This window comes from Pelobates fuscus, chromosome 3, assembly GCF_036172605.1.
Source record: "Pelobates fuscus isolate aPelFus1 chromosome 3, aPelFus1.pri, whole genome shotgun sequence".
In the NCBI taxonomy this organism is placed as follows: domain Eukaryota; kingdom Metazoa; phylum Chordata; class Amphibia; order Anura; family Pelobatidae; genus Pelobates; species Pelobates fuscus.
This window is the reverse complement of record NC_086319.1, coordinates 358,920,537-358,943,342: the sequence shown is the minus strand read 5'-3', so window position 1 is coordinate 358,943,342 and position 22,806 is coordinate 358,920,537. Positions and strand designations below refer to the sequence as shown.

At 41.9% G+C, this 22,806-nt stretch overlaps 14 non-coding genes across 14 annotated transcripts; all 14 read left to right on the top strand.

The window, feature by feature from the left end:
* Window positions 1-408: 408 nt before the first annotated feature.
* On the top strand, window positions 409-490 carry TRNAS-CGA (transfer RNA serine (anticodon CGA)). Its single transcript has one exon. It is a non-coding gene; the product is annotated as a tRNA-Ser (tRNA).
* A 747-nt stretch (window positions 491-1,237) lies between these two features.
* On the top strand, window positions 1,238-1,319 carry TRNAS-CGA (transfer RNA serine (anticodon CGA)). The gene has a single exon. It is a non-coding gene; the product is annotated as a tRNA-Ser (tRNA).
* A 747-nt stretch (window positions 1,320-2,066) lies between these two features.
* Window positions 2,067-2,148, top strand: TRNAS-CGA (transfer RNA serine (anticodon CGA)). Its single transcript has one exon. It is a non-coding gene; the product is annotated as a tRNA-Ser (tRNA).
* Window positions 2,149-2,893: 745 nt separating this feature from the next.
* Window positions 2,894-2,975, top strand: TRNAS-AGA (transfer RNA serine (anticodon AGA)). The gene has a single exon. It is a non-coding gene; the product is annotated as a tRNA-Ser (tRNA).
* Window positions 2,976-3,722: 747 nt separating this feature from the next.
* On the top strand, window positions 3,723-3,804 carry TRNAS-CGA (transfer RNA serine (anticodon CGA)). The gene has a single exon. It is a non-coding gene; the product is annotated as a tRNA-Ser (tRNA).
* Window positions 3,805-4,911: 1,107 nt separating this feature from the next.
* Window positions 4,912-4,993, top strand: TRNAS-AGA (transfer RNA serine (anticodon AGA)). Its single transcript has one exon. It is a non-coding gene; the product is annotated as a tRNA-Ser (tRNA).
* A 745-nt stretch (window positions 4,994-5,738) lies between these two features.
* TRNAS-CGA (transfer RNA serine (anticodon CGA)) lies at window positions 5,739-5,820 on the top strand. The gene has a single exon. It is a non-coding gene; the product is annotated as a tRNA-Ser (tRNA).
* Window positions 5,821-6,565: 745 nt separating this feature from the next.
* Window positions 6,566-6,647, top strand: TRNAS-CGA (transfer RNA serine (anticodon CGA)). The gene has a single exon. It is a non-coding gene; the product is annotated as a tRNA-Ser (tRNA).
* Window positions 6,648-7,439: 792 nt separating this feature from the next.
* On the top strand, window positions 7,440-7,521 carry TRNAS-AGA (transfer RNA serine (anticodon AGA)). The gene has a single exon. It is a non-coding gene; the product is annotated as a tRNA-Ser (tRNA).
* Window positions 7,522-8,879: 1,358 nt separating this feature from the next.
* On the top strand, window positions 8,880-8,961 carry TRNAS-CGA (transfer RNA serine (anticodon CGA)). Its single transcript has one exon. It is a non-coding gene; the product is annotated as a tRNA-Ser (tRNA).
* Window positions 8,962-10,068: 1,107 nt separating this feature from the next.
* On the top strand, window positions 10,069-10,150 carry TRNAS-AGA (transfer RNA serine (anticodon AGA)). The gene has a single exon. It is a non-coding gene; the product is annotated as a tRNA-Ser (tRNA).
* A 744-nt stretch (window positions 10,151-10,894) lies between these two features.
* On the top strand, window positions 10,895-10,976 carry TRNAS-UGA (transfer RNA serine (anticodon UGA)). Its single transcript has one exon. It is a non-coding gene; the product is annotated as a tRNA-Ser (tRNA).
* Window positions 10,977-11,721: 745 nt separating this feature from the next.
* On the top strand, window positions 11,722-11,803 carry TRNAS-CGA (transfer RNA serine (anticodon CGA)). Its single transcript has one exon. It is a non-coding gene; the product is annotated as a tRNA-Ser (tRNA).
* A 792-nt stretch (window positions 11,804-12,595) lies between these two features.
* Window positions 12,596-12,677, top strand: TRNAS-AGA (transfer RNA serine (anticodon AGA)). Its single transcript has one exon. It is a non-coding gene; the product is annotated as a tRNA-Ser (tRNA).
* Window positions 12,678-22,806: the final 10,129 nt, after the last annotated feature.

Sequence of the window (22,806 nt, the reverse complement as noted above, 5' to 3'; positions counted from 1 at the left end):
CGCTGAAATAAATGACTTCTTACATATACGTTTCTAGTTATAAAGCGGGCATAAACATTATGATGTGGAGTGTAAGATTAGACTGATACTTATTGCCCTTTTCATTCACTTCATTATTGCATTCTAGAGTTGGATAGGTTAGTGTGGGTTAGGTCAGCAGCAAATGAGAAGCTTGGCTCTTGGCTGCTTGAGACCTTCAATTTTTGGGAAAGTGACTCAACATTTTTTTCACAAAAACTTTTGGGAAAGTGCCTTAAACATGTTTTTCACAAAAAGTTCAGGATAAAGTACCCACAGATTCCTTGCATCATTTCTACTAAATTGGGATGTGTTCCTCATTGAGCATGCATTTACTTCAGAAAAAAAGACACTGCTGGAAAAAAGTGACGTTACCAGGGCTGCAGAAGAGCTGTGATGGCCGAGTGGTTAAGTCGTTGGACTCGAAATCCAATGGGGTCTCCCCGCACAGGTTCAAATCCTGTTCACAGCGAGGGAGATTTCTGTTTTTAAAGTTAAAAATGTGATTATGTTCATGCTTGATGAAACTGCACATTAAGAATCTGCGGAAAGTGATGTTAGTATCTATTTCGAGACAATTCCTAAAAACGTGCACGCTAAAATAAATGACTTCTTACATCTACGTTTCTAGTTATAAAGCGGGCATAAACATTATGATGTGGAGTGTAAGATTAGACTGATACTCATTGCCCTTTTCATTCACTTCATTATTGCATTCTAGAGTTGGATAGGTTAGTGTGGGTTAGGTCAGCAGCAAATGAGAAGCTTGGCTCTTGGCTGCTTGAGACCTTCAATTTTTGGGAAAGTGCCTCAACATTTTTTTCACAAAAACTTTTGGGAAAGTGCCTAAAACATTTTTTCACAAAAAGTTCAGGATAAAGCACCCACAGATTCCTTGCATCATTTCTACTAAATTGGGTTGTGTTCCTCAATGAGCATGCATTTACTTCAGAAAAAAAGACACTGCTGGAAAAAAGTGATGTTACCAGTGCTGCAGAAGAGCTGTGATGGCCGAGTGGTTAAGGCGTTGGACTCGAAATCCAATGGGGTCTTAAAAAAGTGCCTTAAACATTTTTTCACAAAAAGTTCAGGATAAAGCACCCACAGATTCCTTGCATCATTTCTACTAAATTGGGTTGTGTTCCTCAATGAGCATGCATTTACTTCAGAAAAAAAAGACACTGCTGGAAAAAAGTGATGTTACCAAGGCTGCAGAAGAGCTGTGATGGCCGAGTGGTTAAGGCGTTGGACTCGAAATCCAATGGGGTCTCACTGCACAGGTTCTAATCCTGTTCACAGCGAGGGAGTTTTCTGTTTTTAAAGTTAAAAATGGGATTATGTTCATGCTTGATGAAATTGCACATTAAGAATCTGCGGAAAGTGATGTTAGTATCTATTTCGAGACAATTCCTAAAAACGTGCACGCTGAAATAAATGACTTCTTACATCTACGTTTCTAGTTATAAAGCGGGCATAAACATTATGATGTGGAGTGTAAGATTAGACTGATACTTATTGCCATTTTCATTCACTTCATTATTGCATTCTAGAGTTGGATAGGTTAGTGTGGGTTAGGTCAGCAGCAAATGAGAAGCTTGGCTCTTGGCTGCTTGAGACCTTCAATTTTTGGGAAAGTGACTCAACATTTTTTTCACAAAAACTTTTGGGAAAGTGCCTTAAACATGTTTTTCACAAAAAGTTCAGGATAAAGCACCCACAGATTCCTTGCATCATTTCTACTAAATTGGGTTGTGTTCCTCAATGAGCATGCATTTACTTCAGAAAAAAAGACACTGCTGGAAAAAGTGATGTTACCAGTGCTGCAGAAGAGCTGTGATGGCCGAGTGGTTAAGGCGTTGGACTCGAAATCCAATGGGGTCTTAAAAAAGTGCCTTAAACATTTTTTCACAAAAAGTTCAGGATAAAGCACCCACAGATTCCTTGCATCATTTCTACTAAATTGGGTTGTGTTCCTCAATGAGCATGCATTTACTTCAGAAAAAAAAGACACTGCTGGAAAAAAGTGATGTTACCAAGACTGCAGAAGAGCTGTGATGGCCGAGTGGTTAAGGCGTTGGACTCGAAATCCAATGGGGTCTCACCGCACAGGTTCTAATCCTGTTCACAGCGAGGGAGTTTTCTGTTTTTAAAGTTAAAAATGGGATTATGTTCATGCTTGATGAAATTGCACATTAAGAATCTGCGGAACGTGATGTTAGTATCTATTTCGAGACAATTCCTAAAAACGTGCACGCTGAAATAAATGACTTCTTACATCTACGTTTCTAGTTATAAAGTGGGCATAAACATTATGATGTGGAGTGTAAGATTAGACTGATACTTATTGCCATTTTCATTCACTTCATTATTGCATTCTAGAGTTGGATAGGTTAGTGTGGGTTAGGTCAGCAGCAAATGAGAAGCTTGGCTCTTGGCTGCTTGAGACCTTCAATTTTTGGGAAAGTGACAACATTTTTTTCACAAAAACTTTTGGGAAAGTGCCTTAAACATGTTTTTCACAAAAAGTTCAGGATAAAGCACCCACAGATTCCTTGCATCATTTCTACTAAATTGGGTTGTGTTCCTCAATGAGCATGCATTTACTTCAGAAAAAAAGACACTGCTGGAAAAAAGTGACGTTACCAGGGCTGCAGAAGAGCTGTGATGGCCGAGTGGTTAAGGCGTTGGACTCGAAATCCAATGGGGTCTTAAAAAAGTGCCTTAAATTTTTTTTCACAAAAAGTTCAGGATAAAGCACCCACAGATTCCTTGCATCATTTCTACTAAATTGGGTTGTGTTCCTCAATGTGCATGCATTTACTTCAGAAAAAAAGACACTGCTGGAAAAAAGTGACGTTACCAGGGCTGCAGAAGAGCTGTGATGGCCGAGTGGTTAAGGTGTTGGACTAGAAATCCAATGGGGTCTCCCCGCACAGGTTCAAATCCTGTTCACAGCGAGGGAGCTTTATGTTTTTAAAGTTAGAAATGTGATTATGTTCATGCTTGATGAAATTGCACATTAAGAATCTGCGGAAAGTGATGTTAGTATCTATTTCGAGACAATTCATAAAAACGTGCACGCTGAAATAAATGACTTTTTACATCTACGTTTCTAGTTATAAAGCGGGCATAAACATTATGATGTGGAGTGTAAGATTAGACTGATACTTATTGCCCTTTTCATTCACTTCATTATTGCATTCTAGAGTTGGATAGGTTAGTGTGGGTTATGTCAGCAGCAAATGAGAAGCTTGGCTCTTGGCTGCTTGAGACCTTCAATTTTTGGGAAAGTGACTCAACATTTTTTTCACAAAAACTTTTGGGAAAGTGCCTTAAACATTTTTTCACAAAAAGTTCAGGATAAAGCACCCACAGATTCCTTGCATCATTTCTACTAAATTGGGTTGTGTTCCTCAATGAGCATGCATTTACTTCAGAAAAAAAGACACTGCTGGAAAAAAGTGATGTTACCAGGGCTGCAGAAGAGCTGTGATGGCCGAGTGGTTAAGGCGTTGGACTCGAAATCCAATGGGGTCTTAAAAAAGTGCCTTAAACATTTTTTCACAAAAAGTTCAGGATAAAGCACCCACAGATTCCTTGCATCATTTCTACTAAATTGGGTTGTGTTCCTCAATGAGCATGAATTTACTTCAGAAAAAAAAGACACTGCTGGAAAAAAGTGATGTTACCAAGACTGCAGAAGAGCTGTGATGGCCGAGTGGTTAAGGCGTTGGACTCGAAATCCAATGGGGTCTCCCCGCACAGGTTCAAATCCTGTTCACAGCGAGGGAGTTTTATATTTTTAAAGTTAGAAATGTGATTATGTTCATGCTTGATGAAATTGCACATTAAAGGGACACTCTAGGCACCCAGACCACTTCTGCTCATTGGAGTGGTCTGGGTGCCAACTCCCACTACCCTTAACCCTGCAACTGTAATTATTGCAGTTTTTCATAAACTGCAATATTTACATTACAGGGTTAACTCCACCTCTAGTGGATGTCTATTAGACAGCCACTAGAGGTCACTTCCTGGGTTCTAGCACAGGTTTCCTGTGCTAGAGCGTCGCTGGACGTCCTCACGCTGTGTGAGGACCTCCAGCGTCGATCAAAACCCCATAGGAAAGCATTGAAATGATTTTTCAATGCTTTCCTATGGGGAGACGTAATGCGCATGCGCGGAATTTCCGCGCATGCGCATTAGGTCTCCTCGGCCGGTGAGCGAGATTAGTCTCTCCCACCGGCCGACGTAATCACTAGGAGGAGCGTCGCGGAGGCGGAGACAGCGGCGAAGGACATCGCCGCTGTCCCAGGTAAGTCACTGAAGGGGTTTTCACCCCTTCAGTAACCGGGGATTGGTGGGTGGGAGGGAGAGGGACCCTCCAGTGCCAGAAAAACGGATCGTTTTTCTGGCACTGGAGTTTCCCTTTAATAATCTGCGGAAAGTGATGTTAGTATCTATTTCGAGACAATTCCTAAAAACGTGCACGCTGAAATAAATGACTTCTTACATCTACGTTTCTAGTTATAAAGCGGGCATAAACATTCTGATGTGGAGTGCAAGATTAGACTGATACTTATTGCTCTTTTCATTCACTTCATTATTGCATTCTAGAGTTGGATAGGTTAGTGTGGGTTAGGTCAGCAGCAAATGATAAGCTTGGCTCTTGGCTGCTTGAGACCTTCACTTTTTGGGAAAGTGCCTCAACATTTTTTTCACAAAAACTTTTGGGAAAGTGCCTAAACATTTTTTCACAAAAAGTTCAGGATTAAGCACCCACAGATTCCTTGCATCATTTCTACTAAATTGGGTTGTATTCCTCAATGAGCATGCATTTACTTCGGAAAAAAAGACACTGCTGGAAAAAAGTGACGTTACCAGAGCTGTAGAAGAGCTGTGATGGCCGAGTGGTTAAGGCGTTGGACTAGAAATCCAATGGGGTCTCACCGCACAGGTTCAAATCCTGTTCACAGCGAGGGAGATTTCTGTTTTTAAAGTTAAAAATGTGATTATGTTCATGTTTGATGAAACTGCACAATAAGAATCTGCAGAAAGTGATGTTAGTATCTATTTCGAGACAATTCCTAAAAAAGTGCACGCTTAATTAAATGACTTTTTACATCTACGTTTCTAGTTATAAAGCGGGCATAAACATTATGATGTGGAGTGTAAGATTAGACTGATACTTATTGCCCTTTTCATTCACTTCATTATTGCATTCTAGAGTTGGATAGGTTAGTGTGGGTTAGGTCAGCAGCAAATGAGAAGCTTGGCTCTTGGCTGCTTGAGACCTTCACTTTTTGGGAAAGTGCCTCAACATTTTTTTCACAAAAACTTTTGGGAAAGTGCCTAAACATTTTTTCACAAAAAGTTCAGGATTAAGCACCCACAGATTCCTTGCATTATTTCTACTAAATTGGGTTGTGTTCCTCAATGAGCATGCATTTACTTCAGAAAAAAATACACTGCTGGAAAAAAGTGACGTTACCAGGGCTGCAGCAGAGCTGTGATGGCCGAGTGGTTAAGGCGTTGGACTCGAAATCCAATGGGGTCTTAAAAAGTGCCTTAAACATTTTTTCACAAAAAGTTCAGGATAAAGCACCCACAGATTCCTTGCATCATTTCTACTAAATTGGGTTGTGTTCCTCAATGAGCATGCATTTACTTTAGAAAAAAAAGACACTGCTGGAAAAAAGTGATGTTACCAAGGCTGCAGAAGAGCTGTGATGGCCGAGTGGTTAAGGCGTTGGACTCGAAATCCAATGGGGTCTCCCCGCACAGGTTCAAATCCTGTTCACAGCGAGGGAGTTTTCTGTTTTTAAAGTTAAAAATGTGATTATGTTCATGCTTGATGAAATTGCACATTAAGAATCTGCGGAAAGTGATGTTAGTATCTATTTCGAGACAATTCCTAAAAACATGCACGCTGAAATAAATGACTTCTTACATCTACGTTTCTAGTTATAAAGCGGGCATAAACATTCTGATGTGGAGTGCAAGATTAGACTGATACTTATTGCTCTTTTCATTCACTTCATTATTGCATTCTAGAGTTGGATAGGTTAGTGTGGGTTAGGTCAGCAGCAAATGAGAAGCTTGGCTCTTGGCTGCTTGAGACCTTCACTTTTTGGGAAAGTGCCTCAACATTTTTTTCACAAAAACTTTTGGGAAAGTGCCTAAACATTTTTTCACAAAAAGTTCAGGATTAAGCACCCACAGATTCCTTGCATTATTTCTACTAAATTGGGTTGTGTTCCTCAATGAGCATGCATTTACTTCAGAAAAAAATACACTGCTGGAAAAAAGTGACGTTACCAGGGCTGCAGCAGAGCTGTGATGGCCGAGTGGTTAAGGCGTTGGACTCGAAATCCAATGGGGTCTTAAAAAGTGCCTTAAACATTTTTTCACAAAAAGTTCAGGATAAAGCACCCACAGATTCCTTGCATCATTTCTACTAAATTGGGTTGTGTTCCTCAATGAGCATGCATTTACTTTAGAAAAAAAAGACACTGCTGGAAAAAAGTGATGTTACCAAGGCTGCAGAAGAGCTGTGATGGCCGAGTGGTTAAGGCGTTGGACTCGAAATCCAATGGGGTCTCGCCGCACAGGTTCAAATCCTGTTCACAGCGAGGGAGTTTTCTGTTTTTAAAGTTAAAAATGTGATTATGTTCATGCTTGATGAAATTGCACATTAAGAATCTGCGGAAAGTGATGTTAGTATCTATTTCGAGACAATTCCTAAAAACGTGCACGCTGAAATAAATGACTTCTTACATCTACGTTTCTAGTTATAAAGCGGGCATAAACATTCTGATGTGGAGTGCAAGATTAGACTGATACTTATTGCTCTTTTCATTCACTTCATTATTGCATTCTAGAGTTGGATAGGTTAGTGTGGGTTAGGTCAGCAGCAAATGAGAAGCTTGGCTCTTGGCTGCTTGAGACCTTCACTTTTTGGGAAAGTTCCTCAACATTTTTTTCACAAAATCTTTTGGGAAAGTGCCTAAAACATTTTTTCACAAAAAGTTCAGGATAAAGCACCCACAGATTCCTTGCATCATTTCTACTAAATTGGGTTGTGTTCCTCAATGAGCATGCATTTACTTATTGACATTTTCATTCACTCCATTATTGCATTCTAGAGTTGGATAGGTTAGTGTGGGTTAGGTCAGCAGCAAATGAGAAGCTTGGCTCTTGGCTGCTTGAGACCTTCACTTTTTGGGAAAGTGCCTCAACATTTTTTTCACAAAAACTTTTGGGAAAGTGCCTAAACATTTTTTCACAAAAAGTTCAGGATTAAGCACCCACAGATTCCTTGCATCATTTCTACTAAATTGGGTTGTGTTCCTCAATGAGCATGCATTTACTTCGGAAAAAAAGACACTGCTGGAAAAAAGTGACGTTACCAAAGCTGTAGAAGAGCTGTGATGGCCGAGTGGTTAAGGCGTTGGACTAGAAATCCAATGGGGTCTCCCCGCACAGGTTCAAATCCTGTTCACAGCGAGGGAGATTTCTGTTTTTAAAGTGAAAAATGTGATTATGTTCATGCTTGATGAAATTGCACATTAAGAATCTGCAGAAAGTGATGTTAGTATCTATTTCGAGACAATTCCTAAAAACGTGCACGCTGAAATAAATGACTTCTTACATCTACGTTTCTAGTTATAAAGCGGGCATAAACATTCTGATGTGGAGTGCAAGATTAGACTGATACTTATTGCTCTTTTCATTCACTTCATTATTGCATTCTAGAGTTTGATAGGTTAGTGTGGGTTAGGTCAGCAGCAAATGAGAAGCTTGGCTCTTGGCTGCTTGAGACCTTCACTTTTTGGGAAAGTGCCTCAACATTTTTTTCACAAAAACTTTTGGGAAAGTGCCTAAAACATTTTTTCACAAAAAGTTCAGGATAAAGCACCCACAGATTCCTTGCATCATTTCTGCTAAATTGGGTTGTGTTCCTCAATGAGCATGCATTTACTTCGGAAAAAAAGACACTGCTGGAAAAAAGTGACGTTACAAAGGCTGCAGAAGAGCTGTGATGGCCGAGTGGTTAAGGCGTTGGACTAGAAATCCACTGGGGTCTCCCCGCACAGGTTCAAATCCTGTTCACAGCGAGGGAGCTTTATGTTTTTAAAGTTAGAAATGTGATTATATTCATGCTTGATGAAATTGCACATTAAGAATCTGCGGAAAGTGATGTTAGTATCTATTTCGAGACAATTCATAAAAACGTGCACGCTGAAATAAATGACTTTTTACATCTACGTTTCTAGTTATAAAGCGGGCATAAACATTATGATGTGGAGTGTAAGATTAGACTGATACTTATTGCCCTTTTCATTCACTTCATTATTGCATTCTAGAGTTGGATAGGTTAGTGTGGGTTATGTCAGCAGCAAATGAGAAGCTTGGCTCTTGGCTGCTTGAGACCTTCAATTTTTGGGAAAGTGACTCAACATTTTTTTCACAAAAACTTTTGGGAAAGTGCCTTAAACATTTTTTCACAAAAAGTTCAGGATAAAGCACCCACAGATTCCTTGCATCATTTCTACTAAATTGGGTTGTGTTCCTCAATGAGCATGCATTTACTTCAGAAAAAAAGACACTGCTGGAAAAAAGTGATGTTACCAGGGCTGCAGAAGAGCTGTGATGGCCGAGTGGTTAAGGCGTTGGACTCGAAATCCAATGGGGTCTTAAAAAAGTGCCTTAAACATTTTTTCACAAAAAGTTCAGGATAAAGCACCCACAGATTCCTTGCATCATTTCTACTAAATTGGGTTGTGTTCCTCAATGAGCATGAATTTACTTCAGAAAAAAAAGACACTGCTGGAAAAAAGTGATGTTACCAAGACTGCAGAAGAGCTGTGATGGCCGAGTGGTTAAGGCATTGGACTCGAAATCCAATGGGGTCTCCCCGCACAGGTTCAAATCCTGTTCACAGCGAGGGAGTTTTATATTTTTAAAGTTAGAAATGTGATTATGTTCATGCTTGATGAAATTGCACATTAAAGGGACACTCTAGGCACCCAGACCACTTCTGCTCATTGGAGTGGTCTGGGTGCCAACTCCCACTACCCTTAACCCTGCAACTGTAATTATTGCAGTTTTTCATAAACTGCAATATTTACATTACAGGGTTAACTCCACCTCTAGTGGATGTCTATTAGACAGCCACTAGAGGTCACTTCCTGGGTTCTAGCACAGGTTTCCTGTGCTAGAGCGTCGCTGGACGTCCTCACGCTGTGTGAGGACCTCCAGCGTCGATCAAAACCCCATAGGAAAGCATTGAAATGATTTTTCAATGCTTTCCTATGGGGAGACGTAATGCGCATGCGCGGAATTTCCGCGCATGCGCATTAGGTCTCCTCGGCCGGTGAGCGAGATTAGTCTCGCCCACCGGCCGACGTAATCACTAGGAGGAGCGTCGCGGAGGCGGAGACAGCGGCGAAGGACATCGCCGCTGTCCCAGGTAAGTCACTGAAGGGGTTTTCACCCCTTCAGTAACCGGGGATTGGTGGGTGGGAGGGAGAGGGACCCTCCAGTGCCAGAAAAACGGATCGTTTTTCTGGCACTGGAGTTTCCCTTTAATAATCTGCGGAAAGTGATGTTAGTATCTATTTCGAGACAATTCCTAAAAACGTGCACGCTGAAATAAATGACTTCTTACATCTACGTTTCTAGTTATAAAGCGGGCATAAACATTCTGATGTGGAGTGCAAGATTAGACTGATACTTATTGCTCTTTTCATTCACTTCATTATTGCATTCTAGAGTTGGATAGGTTAGTGTGGGTTAGGTCAGCAGCAAATGATAAGCTTGGCTCTTGGCTGCTTGAGACCTTCACTTTTTGGGAAAGTGCCTCAACATTTTTTTCACAAAAACTTTTGGGAAAGTGCCTAAACATTTTTTCACAAAAAGTTCAGGATTAAGCACCCACAGATTCCTTGCATCATTTCTACTAAATTGGGTTGTATTCCTCAATGAGCATGCATTTACTTCGGAAAAAAAGACACTGCTGGAAAAAAGTGACGTTACCAGAGCTGTAGAAGAGCTGTGATGGCCGAGTGGTTAAGGCGTTGGACTAGAAATCCAATGGGGTCTCACCGCACAGGTTCAAATCCTGTTCACAGCGAGGGAGATTTCTGTTTTTAAAGTTAAAAATGTGATTATGTTCATGTTTGATGAAATTGCACAATAAGAATCTGCAGAAAGTGATGTTAGTATCTATTTCGAGACAATTCCTAAAAAAGTGCACGCTTAATTAAATGACTTTTTACATCTACGTTTCTAGTTATAAAGCGGGAATAAACATTATGATGTGGAGTGTAAGATTAGACTGATACTTATTGCCCTTTTCATTCACTTCATTATTGCATTCTAGAGTTGGATAGGTTAGTGTGGGTTAGGTCAGCAGCAAATGAGAAGCTTGGCTCTTGGCTGCTTGAGACCTTCACTTTTTGGGAAAGTGCCTCAACATTTTTTTCACAAAAACTTTTGGGAAAGTGCCTAAACATTTTTCACAAAAAGTTCAGGATTAAGCACCCACAGATTCCTTGCATTATTTCTACTAAATTGGGTTGTGTTCCTCAATGAGCATGCATTTACTTCAGAAAAAAATACACTGCTGGAAAAAAGTGACGTTACCAGGGCTGCAGCAGAGCTGTGATGGCCGAGTGGTTAAGGCGTTGGACTCGAAATCCAATGGGGTCTTAAAAAGTGCCTTAAACATTTTTTCACAAAAAGTTCAGGATAAAGCACCCACAGATTCCTTGCATCATTTCTACTAAATTGGGTTGTGTTCCTCAATGAGCATGCATTTACTTTAGAAAAAAAAGACACTGCTGGAAAAAAGTGATGTTACCAAGGCTGCAGAAGAGCTGTGATGGCCGAGTGGTTAAGGCGTTGGACTTGAAATCCAATGGGGTCTCCCCGCACAGGTTCAAATCCTGTTCACAGCGAGGGAGTTTTCTGTTTTTAAAGTTAAAAATGTGATTATGTTCATGCTTGATGAAATTGCACATTAAGAATCTGCGGAAAGTGATGTTAGTATCTATTTCGAGACAATTCCTAAAAACATGCACGCTGAAATAAATGACTTCTTACATCTACGTTTCTAGTTATAAAGCGGGCATAAACATTCTGATGTGGAGTGCAAGATTAGACTGATACTTATTGCTCTTTTCATTCACTTCATTATTGCATTCTAGAGTTGGATAGGTTAGTGTGGGTTAGGTCAGCAGCAAATGAGAAGCTTGGCTCTTGGCTGCTTGAGACCTTCACTTTTTGGGAAAGTGCCTCAACATTTTTTTCACAAAAACTTTTGGGAAAGTGCCTAAACATTTTTTCACAAAAAGTTCAGGATTAAGCACCCACAGATTCCTTGCATTATTTCTACTAAATTGGGTTGTGTTCCTCAATGAGCATGCATTTACTTCAGAAAAAAATACACTGCTGGAAAAAAGTGACGTTACCAGGGCTGCAGCAGAGCTGTGATGGCCGAGTGGTTAAGGCGTTGGACTCGAAATCCAATGGGGTCTTAAAAAGTGCCTTAAACATTTTTTCACAAAAAGTTCAGGATAAAGCACCCACAGATTCCTTGCATCATTTCTACTAAATTGGGTTGTGTTCCTCAATGAGCATGCATTTACTTTAGAAAAAAAAGACACTGCTGGAAAAAAGTGATGTTACCAAGGCTGCAGAAGAGCTGTGATGGCCGAGTGGTTAAGGCGTTGGACTCGAAATCCAATGGGGTCTCGCCGCACAGGTTCAAATCCTGTTCACAGCGAGGGAGTTTTCTGTTTTTAAAGTTAAAAATGTGATTATGTTCATGCTTGATGAAATTGCACATTAAGAATCTGCGGAAAGTGATGTTAGTATCTATTTCGAGACAATTCCTAAAAACGTGCACGCTGAAATAAATGACTTCTTACATCTACGTTTCTAGTTATAAAGCGGGCATAAACATTCTGATGTGGAGTGCAAGATTAGACTGATACTTATTGCTCTTTTCATTCACTTCATTATTGCATTCTAGAGTTGGATAGGTTAGTGTGGGTTAGGTCAGCAGCAAATGAGAAGCTTGGCTCTTGGCTGCTTGAGACCTTCACTTTTTGGGAAAGTTCCTCAACATTTTTTTCACAAAATCTTTTGGGAAAGTGCCTAAAACATTTTTTCACAAAAAGTTCAGGATAAAGCACCCACAGATTCCTTGCATCATTTCTACTAAATTGGGTTGTGTTCCTCAATGAGCATACATTTACTTATTGACATTTTCATTCACTCCATTATTGCATTCTAGAGTTGGATAGGTTAGTGTGGGTTAGGTCAGCAGCAAATGAGAAGCTTGGCTCTTGGCTGCTTGAGACCTTCACTTTTTGGGAAAGTGCCTCAACATTTTTTTCACAAAAACTTTTGGGAAAGTGCCTAAACATTTTTTCACAAAAAGTTCAGGATTAAGCACCCACAGATTCCTTGCATCATTTCTACTAAATTGGGTTGTGTTCCTCAATGAGCATGCATTTACTTCGGAAAAAAAGACACTGCTGGAAAAAAGTGACGTTACCAAAGCTGTAGAAGAGCTGTGATGGCCGAGTGGTTAAGGCGTTGGACTAGAAATCCAATGGGGTCTCCCCGCACAGGTTCAAATCCTGTTCACAGTGAGGGAGATTTCTGTTTTTAAAGTTAAAAATGTGATTATGTTCATGCTTGATGAAATTGCACATTAAGAATCTGCAGAAAGTGATGTTAGTATCTATTTCGAGACAATTCCTAAAAACGTGCACGCTGAAATAAATGACTTCTTACATCTACGTTTCTAGTTATAAAGCGGGCATAAACATTCTGATGTGGAGTGCAAGATTAGACTGATACTTATTGCTCTTTTCATTCACTTCATTATTGCATTCTAGAGTTTGATAGGTTAGTGTGGGTTAGGTCAGCAGCAAATGAGAAGCTTGGCTCTTGGCTGCTTGAGACCTTCACTTTTTGGGAAAGTGCCTCAACATTTTTTTCACAAAAACTTTTGGGAAAGTGCCTAAAACATTTTTTCACAAAAAGTTCAGGATAAAGCACCCACAGATTCCTTGCATCATTTCTACTAAATTGGGTTGTGTTCCTCAATGAGCATGCATTTACTTCGGAAAAAAAGACACTGCTGGAAAAAAGTGACGTTACAAAGGCTGCAGAAGAGCTGTGATGGCCGAGTGGTTAAGGCGTTGGACTAGAAATCCACTGGGGTCTCCCCGCACAGGTTCAAATCCTGTTCACAGCGAGGGAGATTTCTGTTTTTAAAATTAAAAATGTGATTATGTTCATGCTTGATGAAATTGCACATTAAGAATCTGCAGAAAGTGATGTTAGTATCTATTTCGAGACAATTCCTAAAAAAGTGCACGCTGAAATAAATGACTTTTTACATCTACGTTTCTTTTTTTTTATATATATAAATCTTTATTTTCATTTTTTTTTTAAATTCATTCAAGTACAGATACCGCTTTCAACTATAAATTTTAAATACACAGTACACAGAATTACTTTACAATAAAATAATAATTAATAATAACAGTAGGATCGTGCTTCTAATAAACATCTACCAGTGTTCTGCTGTATCTACATTCATACATACATACCATACATTACAGCTTATCCAAACATCCCATTTTCTCTACAACCTGCGGGAAGCCATCTAAATGGGGTGGGGGGGACCCAGACTTCATTATATTTTTCTCTAGATATCTTGTTTAGGGCTATCCCAGCTTCCATGCTGCGTTGATATTCAATCTGTGTACATATCTCCTGCCAGTTTAACGCGCCCATATTTCTCCAATTTCTGGCCATAACTATTTTTATTGCCATACAGATATGAATCATAAGAATTTTTAGTCTTATGTTGCTTTTGGATAAATCTAAATGAAACAAAAACATTTGAGGCGTGATCGCGGTCCGAACCTCGAACATAAAGTCTACCAATTCCGCTAGGATTGATTTCATAGGTTTCAACACCTCACAGTCCCACCAGATGTGGGAGAATGAACCTAACTCCCTACCGCATCTCCAACAATCTGGTAGGAGTGTGGGTTGAAATCTATGAAGGCGAGTAGGGACCAAGTACCAACGATATACTAGTTTGAAGTACACTTCCTGTATATTCACCCCATGTATATATCTTTTTACTGCTTGTAAACCCAACAGCCAATCCTCAACCGAGGATGAAAAATGCAGTTCTTGCTCCCATTTATTCATTGCTGGCGCTTTGTCTATTTGCCTATAACTTCTTACGAATTGATTATATCTGGAAGCAATTTTTTTTTTTGTGATGAAATTCTACAAACTGGTCAATTATAGAAGTTTCCGAAAAATCTTTTCCCATAGTGAAGGATTTTATTCTTAGATAGTTAAAGATTTCCTTCGAAGGGAGATTATATTTGGATTGTAATATTGGAAATGGCAACATTTTTTTATTATTTAAAAGTTCCGCTATTCTTACTAGTCCACAATTTTCCCATTCTTGGATATTTATATCCTTTATATAAAGTTTTAGGCTTGTTAATGGGGCATTTAGTGATAAGTATTTTATTCCGTATTTCTTTTTCAGATGCTTAACGATGTATATCATTGTATTATTCATCGGATTGCTAGATCTTATATTCTTTAGGAATTCACTATCGCCCCACCAAAGCGATAGGGGTTCAATATCACCGAGATCTGATTTTTCAATATCTATCCAGTTTGGTCTAGCCATTGTAAAATTGTCACACTTAATTAGGTGTGCTACCATATTGTTCATATATAGTTTCTGTATATCTGGGAAACAGATCCCCCCTTCTTTCCAGTCTCTCTGTAGTATTTCCAATGAGACTCTAGGTCTCCTATCTTGGCAAATATAATTTGATAATTGCCTTTGAAGGCCGCGTATCGTCTGACAAGACACCCTCAACGGGAGATTACTAAATAAAAATGTCAACTTTGGAAGGAGATAAAAGTTTACTGCTTCAATCCTGCCCAACCACGAAAGTTCCAATCCCTTCCAATTTTTTAAGATGTTCCTAAAGTGAATGGCGATATCAGTATAGTTAAGTTCTCCAGTTTCTCTATAATCTAGAGCTAGTTTTACCCCTAAATATTTTATGTTCCTTACTTCCCAGTCGCATTTAAAATCTTTTTTGAGTTTTTCTACGCCTGGTCCACTTAGGCCTTTTATCAGGATTTGTGTTTTCTTTATATTTATTTTATAACCTGAATGTTTACCAAACTCTTTAATAAGCCGAAATACGGCTGGGATATATCTAATAGGATCTGCAAGGGTCAATAGAACATCATCTGCATATAATGCAATTTTGTTCTCCATCTTATTCACTTTTAGCCCGCTGATGTCTTCGTTCTGTCTAATCGCGGCTGCCAACGGTTCTATGGAAAGGATATATAACAGGGGTGCCAAAGGGCATCCCTGTCGCGTCCCATTTCTAATAGGGAACCAGTTTGATTGGAACATGTATCCTGATACTTTGGCTTGAGGATCCTTATATAGCGCCATTGTGCACTCCTTAAAGAAACCCTCGATGCCGAAGGCCCTCAGTACTTCTTCCATGTACTTCCAATTAACCCGGTCAAAGGCCTTCTCGGCATCGAGGGTGACCACAGCAAAAGGAGACAAACTTTGATCTGCATGATATAAGACGTTCAGTAATTTCCTAATGTTATCAGATGTGCCCCTACCCTCTACAAACCCGCTCTGATCTAAATGTACAATGTTGGGTATAATTTGTTTTAATCTATCGGCCAAAATTCTGGAGTATACTTTGATATCCAAATTGATAAGGGGGTCTATAGTTCGAAGTGTACGTAGGGTCCTTATCTATCTTAGGGATTGGTATTATAGAGGCCTGGAGTAGTTCCGTTGGAATGGCTTTATGATTGGCAAAATCTTCAAATGTTCTTAATATATATGGAGAAATTATATCGCTTAATTTTTTATAAAAGATTGAAGAGAAGCCATCTGGGCCTGGTGCTTTACCTGTTGTTAGTGCTTTGATGGTATTACTAATCTCCTGAATAGAAAAGGGGGCATTTAGTTGGCTCAATTTCTCCAAAGATATTGTTGGTAAGCTCAATTTATCCAGAAACTGTTTTGTTTCGCCCTCAGATGGCTCATTAAATTTTATATTGTATAGGCTTTTATAATAGTCTTCGAATGCTTTGGCTATTTGAGTTGGAGAAAACATTTTTTTACTTCCAACTATTATATGGTTTATAGATTGAAGTTTATTTTTAGTTTTTAGTTTATTTGAAAGACTTTTCCCTGTTTTATTATTTCCATAGTACCATCTCTGTTTTAGAGTTAACATAGCTTTGTTAATCATTTCTTGAGTTCTTACTAATATTTTTCCCCTGATCTCTTTAATATCCTCCAAAATTTTATGATCCATGGTAAGTTTATGTAAGCGTTCTTGTTTTGCCAAGTCAATATAAAGCTCGTTGAGCTCTTTTCCTTTCTTTTTTTTTATAATAGCACCCATTTTTATGAGACATCCTCTCATATATGATTTGAAAGTGCACCATAGCATGGCATTGGAGACATCCCCTGTATCGTTAATTTAAAAAAATTCTCTAGTCTGAGTGCGCAGTTCTTCTACATTGGTTTCTGATTTTAATACATTTTCATTTAGTCTCCATTTGTCTCTAGATTTATATTCCGGATTGTTTTTTATGACTAGACTTACAGGTGCATGGTCGGACCATGTTATAGGTCCAATTGTCACCTTCTTAATTCGCTCCAAAGTTTCCGATCTTACCAAAAAGTAATCAATTCTTGTATATGTCTGATGAACATTTGAAAAAAACGTATAATCTCTCGCTTCTGGGTTAGACGTTCTCCAGGCGTCATATAAACAGTTTTTTGCCAAAATATTCTGCATCATTGATAGACCTATTCTTTGCTTGCCGTCTGTGTAAACAGACTTGGTTCTAATCCTATCTATTTTATCGTCTATCATGCAGTTAAAATCCCCCCCGATGATTAGGCTACCAGACGATACGCGGTCAATCTTTTGCATCAAATTTCCCAGAAATCTGTATGGGGATTGATTTGGAGCATAAACATTTACTAAAGTATACAAAATATCATTAATTCAAACTATCACTATAAGAAACCTACCACCAGGGTCAGTCTCCTCATAGATCAGCTCATATTTCAAGCTACCAGAAAAAAGAATTGCCACCCCTCTTTTCTTGTTCTTTCCCGCCAAATTAGATCTATGGACCACTGGAAATTTTTTGTAGTTCCATAGTTTAGGCATAGAATTAGACCAGTGTGCAGGGGCGGACTGACAGGTCGGGCAGATCGGTCATGGACCGAGGGCCCGAGGCAGTCAGGGGCCCGGCAGCACAGCCATGCTCTGGCTGAGGAGATCAGAGATCTCCTCAGCCAGAAACATGATTCCTCCGTTATTCCAGTGATATGCTGCAGGGCCCCTGCAGCATATCACCCTGTAGTTAACCCCCTTCCTCCCTCCCCCGTTTCCCCTCTCTCAGGGAGACCTGGCAGTGAGTATTCCGTTCTTGCTGCCAGGTCTCCAGCCGTGCGGTGCTGTGTGTGAGGAGGAAGAGGCGGGGCCAGGAAGTGACATCACTTCCTGCCCTGCCTGAAGAGCACCTGGACGATAAGGAGCTGGAGCAGCCGGGCAAACAGCACAGGTAAGCTTCTTATAATTTTAATTCAGGTCAGCACCCCCCTGTCTCCCTGTACCCATATCAGCCCCCCCCAAGTACCCACATCAGCCCCCCCAGTACCAAAATCAGCCCCCCTGTACCCACTTCAGCCCCCCTGTACCCAAATCAGCCCCCCTGTACTCAAATCAGCCCCCCCTGTACTCAAATCAGCCCCCCCAGTACCCAAAATCAGCCCCCCCAGTACCCAAAATCAGCCCCCCCCAGTACCCAAAATCAGCCCTGCCAGTACCCACCTAAGCCCCCCCAGTACCCAAATCAGCCCCCCTGTACCCACCTCAGCCCCCCTGTACCCAAATCAGCCCCCCCTGTACTCAAATCAGCCCCCCTGTACTCAAATCAGCCCCCCCAGTACCCAAAATCAGCCCCCCCAGTACCCAAATCAGCCCCCCCAGTACCCAAAATCAGCCCCCCCCAGTACCCCAAATCAGCCCTGCCAGTACCCACCTAAACCCCCCAGTACCCAAATCAGCCCCCCCAGTACCCACCTCAGCCCCCAGTACCCACCTCAGCCCCCCTGTACCCACCTCAGCCCCCCTGTTCCCACCTCTGCACCCCTCTACCCACCTCTGCACCCCTCTACCCACCTTAGCCCCCAGTACCCACCTCTGCACCCACCTCAGCCCCCAGTACCCACATCATCCCCCCAGTACCCACCTCTGCCCCCAGTACCCACCTCTGCTCCCACCTCAGCCCCCCTGTACCCACCTCTGCTCCCACCTCAGCCCCCAGTACCCACCTCAGCCCCCCTGTACCGACCTCTGCCCCAATATCCACCTCTGCTCCCACCTTAGCCCCCCTGTACCCACCTCAGCCCCCAATATCCACCTCTGCTCCCACCTCAGCCCCCCAGTACCCACCTCGGCCCCCCTGTACCCACCTCGGCTACCACCTAAGCCCCCTGTACCCACCTCTGCTCCCACCTCAGGGCCCACATCAGCCCCCTGTACCCACCTCTGCCCAACCTCAGCCCCCCTGTACCCACATCAGCCCCCCTGTACCCACCTCAGTGCCCACATCAGCCCCCCTGTACCCACCTCAGCCCCAGTACCCACCTCAGCCCCCACCTCAGCTTCCCAGTACCCACCTCAGCCCCTAGTACCCACATCAGCCCCCCTGTACTCACATCAGCCCCCCTGTACCAACCTCTGCTCCCACCTCAGCCCCCCTGTACCCACCTCAGCCCCCAGTACCCACCTCAGCCCCCCTGCTCCCACCTCAGCTCTGTACCCACCTCAACCTCCTTTACCCACCTCAGCCCCCAGTACCCACTTCTGCTCCCACCTCAGCCCCCAGTACCCAGCTCTGCTCCTACCTCAGCCCCCCTGTACCCACCTCCGCCCCCAGTAACAACCTCAGCCCCCAATACCCACCTAAGCTCCTCCTCCACACACCACATCTCCCCTTGCACCCACCTCAGCCCCCTTTCTCCCTGTACCCACCTCGACCCCCCTGTACTAACCACAGCTCCACCTGCACCCACCTCAGCCCCCCTGTACTAACCACAGCTCCCCCTGCACTTGCCTCAGTTCCCGTGCACCTACCTCAGCCACCATTCCTCCTTGCACTTACCCCAGGATATACCTATCCCTGTACCCACCACAGCCCCTATGCCACCTCCACCTACCATAGCTCCTATGCCTTCCAGTACCCACTACAGCCACTATGTCCCTCCCTGTGCCCACTACAGCCTCTATGTCCCATCCTGTGCCCACAACAGCCCCTTGTCTATCCGCACCCACCACAGCTCCTTCTGCACACACCACAGCTTCCCCTGCACCCACCTCAGCCCCGTCTGCATCCACCACAGCTGCTCCTGCACCCACCTCACCCCCCCTGCACTCACCTCAGCCACCACTCCTCCCAACACTCACCCCAGGATCTACCTATCCATGTTTCCACCCAAACCCCTATGTTCCCACCACATCCCTTATGCCACCTCCAACTACCATAGCTCCTATCCCTTTCAGTACCCACCACAGCCCCTATGTCCCTTCCTGAGCTCACCACAACATCTATGTCCCATCTCATACTCTGTCCAGCCCCACCCCCCACTTCAGTCCCCATGCCTCCCTGCGCCCACCTCAGTCCCCGCGCCTCACAGTGCCCACCACAGCCTCTGTGCCTCCCTGCACCTATTTCAGCATTTATCCCCCTACACACACACACTACAGCCACTATCCAACTTATACACAGTAGAACCTCTATTATCCAAACACGCACACACTACAGCCCCAGTAACCACCAGATGCCTACTACAGATTCTATCCCACACACACTGCAACACAGCCAGCCCTCTCTACTCACATAATGCACTGCAAATAGCCCCATTCACCTACGCAAAAACCCACAAGGAGCCTCACTGTATAGACACACCACAAGCAGCATCCCCACACATACAAAATGACATGCAGCCTCCCTTCACATACACATCACAAACAGCATACCCACCATTGCAATACTGCACACAGCCTTCACACACACAACTTTTACAATCTCTTATAAAGCGCCAACATATTCTGCAGCGCTGTACAATAGGTAAAACAAGAGAGAGGATTAATCTAACACAACACTTTGACATACAGGAACACATCACTAACCACATCCCCCACACACGCAACCCCACAAGTAGACTCCAAACACATGTGGCTAGTTTTAAGGTTGTACATGTGGGGGATGCTGCTTGAGATGTCCAAAGCAAAATTAGTGGAAGTGTGTAATTAAATTTGCTTTATTTTAATTGCTGGGGAGGCACGCCAGCAAGGGTTACTCCATCTAAAAACAGTGTTTATTAAAACACTGATTTTGGTTGGATTAACCCCTTAAAAGTAAATCTGGCCATTTTGGGGGGCACTCGGGGATGTGGGAGTCAGGGATTTGTGTCTCACACATCCATTCTGTGTGCTGGGCAGCCTACACATAATATATGTGTAAAAGCACCAGAAAGAAGGGGTAGAAGAATAGCAGGGAACCAGAAAACCTTGGACCAGGACCAGGAGGGCGGGCCCTTGATCACCCACTGCCCGAGGGCCCTGTGAGGTGTCAGTCCGCCCCTGCCAGTGTGTTTCTTGAACGAAACCGATATCTGTTTTACTATCAATCAGTAATTTATACAAGTAGCCTCTTTTCTGACCTGAATTTAAGCCCCTTGTGTTAATAGATAGTATGTTTAATGACATACTACCGCAGCTCTCCCCAAACCCTCTTCCCCTCTATCCTCCCCTCAGATGGCATCAAACACTCAAATCCATTCATACCTTTACCAGTCGGTCCTATATATTTGGACCACCTGGTAAAACTCCAACTTTCTATAACCACATTCAATCCGTAATATGAAGTTCTGTATACAGTCTTCATATTTAACCCTGCTGCCGTCGCAGGACCCTGGACCAGGGTAGTAGGCATTTTATTCTTTATTATACACCCTCTATCTTTCAAATGCATCTGCCCTTCTTTTCCCTTTTTCTTTAGATCCTATTTCTAGAGGCGTTACGATGTTCTTTCCCTTTATCCGACTGCTAGATCTGTCTACTGAGTCCCGGTTCTACTGACTTTTATTTTATCTAGGACAATTCTATCCTCCTGTTTTTATCTTCCAATACCCTTTCCCTAGCCCTTGGTTATGGTCTCCCTTCTCCTCCCTTTATGTGATATTCATACAAAATTAGTATAAACTCACTTCATTCGTTTCATTCACATACATTAAATGGTGTGTCCATAAGTGTAATAAGTGTAGTTTATACATTACTCTGTATGTGAATCTGTAGTTATTACTCTATATGTGAATCTATAATTATATTCATTATTTGCGTGTGTGGGTAGCGCCTGTAGCATTCCCAAACCTGTTTAACACAATTTCTACCCATATCAAAACGTCTTGACATCTTGTAAATTATTTTCTAGATTTTTAAGTGTTATAAGCTTCTTTTTCATTCAATTCATACTACTAAATTAATTTATATGTATTTATATTAATTATAACTGTGAATCTGTGATTACCCCTCTATACGTTTTACCATTTCTATATGTGAAGGGAAAAAAAAAAGAGGAGTTCGGTTTGACTAAGGGATAAGTTTCAAACTTGTCATCTTCTGCTTTAATGCCAAGTTGTCTCTGAAGATATAAGATTTATCTTTAAAAAAGACCATAATTGCCGTCGGGAACAACCACTTATATCTGATCTCCTTATTCCTAAGAATAACCATTTCTTCGGAAAAAGTTCTTCTTGCTTGTCTTGTCTTTTGGGATAAGTCCTGATAAACATCTAAGTGTCTCCATTCTTCCGTATTTAGGATCCCGTTCCTTATCTTCTGCATTATTTGGTTTTTCATCCAAAAACTGGAAAAGCAAATCATCACATCTCTTGGGTATGATTTGTCGATTCCATTTGGTCTAGCCAGTCTGTGGAATCTTTCAAAGGTCTCAGGGCCCAACGTCTGTCTGGATAGTATTTTTGAAAAGAAGCTGTTCAAGTACAAATATAAGTCTTCTTGTAAGATTGATTCCGGTATGCCTCTGACTCTTATGTTGTTTCTCCTGGAGCGATCCTCTAGGTCGGTCAGCTTAGTCTCGGTATCCTGCAATCTCTTCTCTAGCTGTGTATTAGATGTTTTAATTTGTTCATTTTCCTCTTGTATTTTTTGTAGTGTGATTGCCTGATTTGAGAATTTCTCAGAGAGAATGACGATTTCCGATCTAATATCTTTAGAGTTATTTTCAATGTCCGTTTGGATCTTTTTATGTAAATTATCCAGCATTTGGGTTAAGAGTTGTTGCGTCAGTCCCTGTGGGTTTTTTGACAGGTGTGGTAAGTCGTCCTCCGATATATTGGATAATTGATGTGCAGAAAGCTGAACACTTTCTAGAGGCAAAGATTTTCGTTGCCTCTCAGGTTCTGTGCCAGCAGCTTTAGGTGAATAAAAAGCACCAATCGTTGCCTTCTTTTTCTCCATATTTTTGGCTCTCTCTTTTTTTAGTAGCCATACGTATTTCTAGCGCTCCTAGAGTAGGCTTTGAACTTTGTACTCCACTAAGGATGGCTGTGGAGTTTAAATCGCTTTTAAG